A 6,053-nucleotide genomic window follows, 5' to 3' on the forward strand; every position below is an offset into this window, starting at 1 on the left:
TAGCAATCATTGTTTTCTCACCTGGTTCTGAAAAAGGGTGTCAGTGAGCTGAGCATAATGACTGTGGGATGTGGTCTGGGAAATGTCAGGAAAAGTGTTGCTTTGGAGGTTGCCCACATTTTGTTTGGGACTTGATTTTAAGCTACCTGGAAACCAGCCAACTCTAATTATCTTCCTGGAATATCTTGCTGCAAAGGCTACACTAGGGAATTAATTTAAAATGCGACATGATAATTTCTGTTTCTGGTTTTAGGCTGTATGAGGTCACAGCTGGGCTATTACGTTCTCATGCCTAGTCTCAAGTCGCACATTTCAGCCCACCCTGCACATGTCCTTCAAAACTTCTCCAGGCCTCTCACTGCCTTCCCTCCTCTGCCTGTCATCATTGCACCGCTTGCCCTGTCACGGAGTAATGATCTGCTCACTAACTCAAATCCTCTTTCTCCAGGCCTGACGCAGGGGCCAATTCCTCTAAGAAGTTTCTGGAGATTCTTGCCCGAGTGATCATCATCAAGAAACTGTCACCAGGTGAACTGGTAGGTGAAGGTTTTGTACTAGGTCTTGAGTCTAAAAAGATATGGTCCATTCCTCCTAGTCCAGGGAGCAGCATGCTCAATGCAAAATGGAAGGGAGCAGGGTTAAATATCACAGCTCACGGGAGAGACAGACCAGTGCTTCTGAAGAGGAAGAAAAATTGTAACAATCTTCTGGAGTTTTCAAACTGTGGACTAGAATTTGTCATCAGTACCTCAAAGGCTCCCATAGTTGGGTGGAAGCTGGGAAAGGGAGGGTTGGAGGGGCAGGCTCTCCATCACTCTTCTCATGCTCCTCTCCCCACATACCCCCTAGCAGAGCAATTCTGTTTTCACCTGTATTATTTATATATACCTGTAGATACTACATACAGGTTTCCTTTAAAGAAAGGGGGACTTTGAAAGGAAACAGTCACTTCACCAATAATCACAATAGCAAAATGAATATTAAAAAAACACTTTTCAAGCTATTGGTTAAAATCCAAAGGGCTTTCTTTACTCTTGAAGGAACCAAGCCTGGAAAGGGGGAAAGACTGAGGTGAGTTTCAGGCTAGAGGGTGTGAGAACTAAGACCTGAATCCTTATATTCAGTGGAAAGGTAAGATGCTTTCCACTAAGAGATGGTATTTGGCTTTGAGCCTGAAGAAAAAGGAGGCATTAAATAAAGAAATATAGCCCTTGGACCCCAGTAGACAGACCATTCCAACCAGTGCAGCTACTTGGAGCAAAGTAAAAGACAAAATGTGCTTGTATGGGCTTCACTGGCAAAGAAACTAAAGGTTATGTTTTTCAGCACATTTATTGAGCACTAGCTATGTGCAAGGCAATGTGTTGACCATTGGGACAGAGTGGTAAATGAGAGAGGTATGGCATCTCTGTGTTCACAGAGCTTACATTTCTAGTAGGGGAGACAAACACAGGACATAGAAGTACAGGGGGCTGCAAGAGTATTCTTAAACCCTATGACTAGCACCACCTCCTGGATTATTCATTTGACCCCATCTCTTTAATTATGCAATAAATCAACTATTATAATAGCATAAACTCCTGCCTGGCTCTCCAGAGAGCTTCCCCACCCCCAATACAAGACCTAATTCAGGAATCCACATTGCATTTAGTCTTATTCTGATTTCTATCACCATGCATTCCTTTTATCTATTTTGAATTTCTGTAAATTCAGTTTTATAGTTTTTATTCTTCTGCGTCTTGCTTTTTGCTGTCAACATCATATCTATGAGATTCAAATTATCTTTGTCTCTGTAGTATGTCTCCTTTTACTGTAAGTGTCATTCTATTGTTTGAATATGCTACAAATGATTTCTTCTTCTATTCACAGACGTTTAAGTGGTTTCTAGTTATTGGTTTTTATACATAAAGATGTTGTGAGTATTTGTCTACAATCTCTTTGTGGGCATATGTTTTCATCTTTCTTAGATAATACAAGAGGAGTAGAAGTGAGGAGTCATAAGGAAAATTTATGTTTATCTTTGTAAGGAAATTCCAAATAGTTTTTCAAAGTTATTGAATAATTTCATATCCCATAAATAATGTTTGATGGTCCCAATTTCTGTTTTCCCAGGATTTGGGGTTGCTCTATTGTCTTTATATTTTTAGGCATTTTACTGAGTATGTGGTAATATCTCCATGTTGTTTGAACTTGCACTTTTAATACTGAGCACCCTCTCATGTGCTTTTTCACTATTTGTCAATCTTCTTTTGGGAGGTGTCCCAGTCTGGCCCAGTAGGGAGGGGAGCATTTATTTTTTTATTATTAAATTATGAGAGTTCTTTTTATATTCTCAATGGGAGGCTTTTACATATATATTTTCATCCAATATTTTCTTTCATTTCATGCTCCACTTAATCCAAATTTTCTGTAGATAAGAAAATAATATTTTATCAATGTTAATTTCCTATTTTGATCATTGTACTACTGTGGTTATCTAGAGAGTGTCCTTGTGTTTAGGAGGTACATGTTGAAGCAGGTAGAGATAAAAAAACATCAATTCTGCCATGTATATATGTATATGTGTGTGTGTGTGTGTATACATGTATTATGTATATACTATATATGTATTCTGAGATCAAATGTTATAGCTAATTTGGTAAAATGTTAACTTGGAGAATCTGAGTGAAGGGTAATAAGGAATTCTTTAACTACCAACTTTTCCTTAAGTCTGAAATTATTCAACATAAAATTTAAAAAGAATTTATGATATGAAAGGTATCATAGGAATAAAGTCTTTTCCTAAGAAGGACAGTATTATGTACTGATCAAATTCATATGCTGAAGCCCCAACTCTCAATGTGATGGTGTTAGGAGGTGGGGCCTTTAGGAAGTAATTAGGTTTAGATGAGATCATGAAGCTGAAGCCCCAGTGATGGGATTAGTACCATTACAAGAAGAAGGGAAAACAGAGTTCCCTCCTGTGACACATGAGGATATAACAAGAAGGTCACCATCTGCAAATCAGAAAGAGGGAGCTCACCAGACACTAAATCTGCCAGCACCTTAATATTGAACTCTCCAGCATCCGGAACTGCGAAAAATAAACATTTGTTTTTTAAGATACTTTCTCTATGGTTTTTTTTTGTTATAAGAGTCCAAACCAAGACAGAAAGATTCATAAGACTTATGTGCTAGTGAGAAGTCAAGTAAGGTAAGAACTGAAGTACATTGAAAGGTATGTAGAAGCTAAATTGTAGGAGCTTTAAATGCTAGACTAAAGATAATTGATTATGTTACTAAGGGATTAACAGTTATTGAACATTGGGACAATATGTGTGATGTACTATTTTAGGAAGGTTAATCCCACAAAAGCATTCTTAGGGAGACAAGAAAATAGTTGGAGGCACCAATTAATAGATAATTGCAACAACTCAGCAAATAAAGATTTGGACTTGGGTGGTAATGAATGAAAAGGAAGGAACATTATGATGCAATAGCTCTAGATGAGTTGTAGAAATCTACAATATTCAAAATCTCCTCAGGAAATTCTGATTCAGAGCCAACCTCAGGAACTTTGAGACCAGGGAGGTACCAGCACTATATAGCAATATTAATGGAGCAAGAGCCCTTGACAGAGGAGTTCACGGTCAAAGGGAACAAGGTTGATGCTAAAGTGGAAAGTTACCATAATAAAATTGTGGCTTTAACTGTTATAAGACAGAGCACTTGAACAAAATGAAAATTCAAAGTAATAAATCCAAGGGGAATTTAATGAAATGAACAACTTTATATTGACTAGAAATGGAACCAGAGATTTGGATGAAAGCTGTTTAATATTGTTTAGGACAAAATATGTTTATATCTTTATCAAATTATAATGAATTTTAAGTTTCATTTTGTGTATTTTGGGGACAATATTAACTGACAAAAATATATTTTACAATACAAACTCTATCTACTCTTACTCCCTTTCTTCATCTCCCTCATTAGCTTGAGCTGTAAAAGTCTCTCGAATATTTTATAAAGAATGAATCAAATACCTATTCTAAAGACCTTCTAGTTATATTCTTTATCCTCTATAATTTCTACCTCATGAGCCTCCATAGCATAGCATAAAGTAATGCTTTGTACTGAGTGTCAAACAAAAGTGAAGTCACTCTTTCATAGTCATGAGAAAAACATAAATACCTCCCTTTCTCTCTCTACCCCTCTCTTTCTCACAGGATTCAAATAATCAGTAATAGAGAACATATTTTTAAGAAAATAAAGTTTTGCTAATCTAGATAGTAAGTTCACAAGGAAATGATGGGATAAAATGAGAACTACATCAATCACTTTCAGGTGGTCAGTAAGTGGTAGCCTCCTCCCTCAAACAACTCCATCCACTATTTGAGGAATATGAGAGGTAGAAAAGAAAGTGTCATGATTTTAAAATAAAGTTCATTTGTTTTCTTGCTGCCAACCCCAGTTCTGTACTCAGGCAACAAACTCATTTCTACTGGGCTGTGGTAGGGTACAAAGTGTTTTACAAAAGGGATACAGAGAGGTTACAAAGTAGCTTTCAGGAATATTTTTTGCTTATTGTGGGAGGAAAGAGAGTAGGCAAAGAACTCTGGGAACAAAATTGTCTCTCCCACTAATTCTCTCAGTAGAGATTCATAGTAGTTAATTAGCTATTCTTTTAAAGTACAAGGTCTTACAGGGTTAAGCCTCATTTGTACCGGAATGTCATTAAACAAATAATCTATTTTAGCTAAAATTCAAGCAGAAAAGTTTGTGGTAAGGGAAGGAGATGTCAAGAAACTTTTTGATAATTAGCGGAACGGTAGAATTCTGATAGCTGGACACTCAGAAGGCAGGGGGTATCTAAATCTAGGGGAAGAGACTTTAGGATTTCAAAAGAGAAAGGGGCAAAGGCCAAATTCCGTGTTGACATTTTGATCAGGGGTCAAAGAGCAATGGATGTGTGCCACTAATATTCCAGCAGGACTCTGAGATCACTACAGTAAGATAATAATCATAGTTTCTCTTATTTCCGTATAAAATTATAATTCTTACAATTTTGCCAGACAGATGTAACATCATTTCTGATTGAGGAAACTTGCACACAAAGAAGGTATAGCTTGCTCAAGTTCACCCCAAACCTCATAAATGTTTGGGAAGAAATTGACTATAAATTTTTTTTGACTGCAAAATGTATCTTGTCTTCAAGGAGGACCTCTATGTTTGGCAGGCTACAAATCTTATCTTCCTTCTACTGGGCTCAATCTTCTCAGTCTAAAGCTTAACAGACGTTCTAGTTCAACTCAATGTCTTTTTGGTCAACTTACGCCCTATTACAGAAGGGAGTGAAAGAGTGGAAAGAACTCAAACTATGGATTCAGACACCCTGGGATCCACAACTCAGCTCTGCCAACTTAGGTGCTATGTGGCAGTCAGCATATTTCCTTGTCCATAAGATAGGTGATGATACCTAGCTTATAAAATTCTTGGTGGTTATTTGAGTTATCTATTGCTGCATAACAAACCACCTCGTAATTTAGTGGCTTAAAATTGATATTTAGGAGTTCCCATCATGGCTCAGTGGAAATGAATCTGACTATGAACCATGAAGTCTCAGGCTCTATCCCTGGCCTTGCTCAGTGTGTTAATGATCCAATGTTGCTGTGAGCTCTGGTGTAGGTCACAGATGTGGCTCTGATCCTACGTTGCTGTGGCTTTGGTATAGGCTGGTAGCTGTAGCTCCAATTTGATCCATGGCCTGGGAACCTCCATATGCAAAGGCGTGGCCTTAAAAAGACGAAAAAAAAAATTGGTATTTATTCTGCTAATAATTCTGTGATCTGATCAGAGTCTGATAGGAATAGCTCATCTCTGCTCTACTTTGTATCAGCCAGGGCAGCTTGAAGGCTAGGGCCAGTATCATGTAAATGCTTAGTTACAAATCTGGCGATTGATTCTGCTATAGCCTGATGCCTTAGCTGGTGCTGTCAGCCAGAACATCTAATAGGGGCTATCCCTGTAGCTGGGGCTGCCTCACAACATATGCATTCAGAGATACGTATTCCAAG

This window comes from Sus scrofa, chromosome 15 (assembly GCF_054392235.1).
Source record: "Sus scrofa isolate SSC_HxYL_T2T_F1_AM1 chromosome 15, Sscrofa_HxYL_maternal_Yorkshire_Landrace_v2.0, whole genome shotgun sequence".
Classification (NCBI taxonomy): domain Eukaryota; kingdom Metazoa; phylum Chordata; class Mammalia; order Artiodactyla; family Suidae; genus Sus; species Sus scrofa.